Genomic DNA, 1,007 nt, shown 5'->3' on the forward strand with positions numbered 1-1,007 from the left:
ATCAAGCTGTTTAGACATGGCTTGTGCATACACACTGCAGGAATGTTGCAGGTTTGCATTTACCAAAGACTCAGTATTATTCAAGAATCATCAGTTTTTCCCCATATGATCACTTTTCTTCAGTTTAGACACAGAGGACAATTTTACCTCGGGTGATATGATTAGCCCTAATGCCTATCGCCTCTATAAGGGAGTGCTACAGTCATTTCATAGGCTTCAGAGTAGCAGCCGTGTTAGTCTGTACTTGTAAAAAGAACAGGAGTACTTGTGGCACCTTAGAGACTAACAAATTATTTCAGCATAAGCTTTTGTGCGCTACAACTCACTTCTTCGGATGCATAGCCTTGTTTGCTAGAGCCAAAGGCAAGTAGAAATGGACTTAACAGATCAATTACAGTACGAGAAAAACAAATGAAACAGCAAAGTACAACTGTAAGAAAGGCAGATACAAGAACTTCTCAACACCTCCCATATGGTCTAGCGGTTAGGATTCCTGGTTTTCACCCAGGCGGCCCGGGTTCGACTCCCGGTATGGGAAGTTTCGCTTTTTACCCATATAATTGCATAGATTCCAAAATTATATTTAATCAGGCACACTAACCCCCCCAAACAAATACTTCCCTTTTTACAGGGTGAACCACGGTGCTTTAAGCAGGTAAAACCCGCGCAACATGGGCTTGGAAACAAGGCGCAAAGCCGAGACGCTGGCGGCATGTGGCCACTAGAAGGCGATGATGCGTCGGTCCATGCAAGGGTGCATAGCCCGAGCCACGCAAAGGACCTTCTGGAGCCCAGCTGGGCACAGGATGTGTTATAGATCCCTGCTCTCTCTTATTTGCTGGAATAGGAATGGACTCTTCAGTGTTCTGACTTTGCAACCTGAGATGCAGATAATACCAAATACCTTCGCTGATTTCCTCTTAGTACCGGTGGGTTTGGGATAAATGATTGTAGTTTATTTGGCAAACTGCCCATACTGGATTTAAGGAATCCTGCTCAGGTAGATC

At 44.6% G+C, this 1,007-nt stretch overlaps 1 non-coding gene across 1 annotated transcript; it reads left to right on the forward strand.

Annotated features, from left to right (window-relative positions):
- Nucleotides 1-466: 466 nt before the first annotated feature.
- On the forward strand, nt 467-538 carry TRNAE-UUC (transfer RNA glutamic acid (anticodon UUC)). Its single transcript has one exon. It is a non-coding gene; the product is annotated as a tRNA-Glu (tRNA).
- The last annotated feature ends 469 nt before the right edge of the window (nt 539-1,007 follow it).

Source organism: Chelonoidis abingdonii, chromosome 8 (assembly GCF_003597395.2).
Source record: "Chelonoidis abingdonii isolate Lonesome George chromosome 8, CheloAbing_2.0, whole genome shotgun sequence".
In the NCBI taxonomy this organism is placed as follows: Eukaryota; Metazoa; Chordata; order Testudines; family Testudinidae; genus Chelonoidis; species Chelonoidis abingdonii.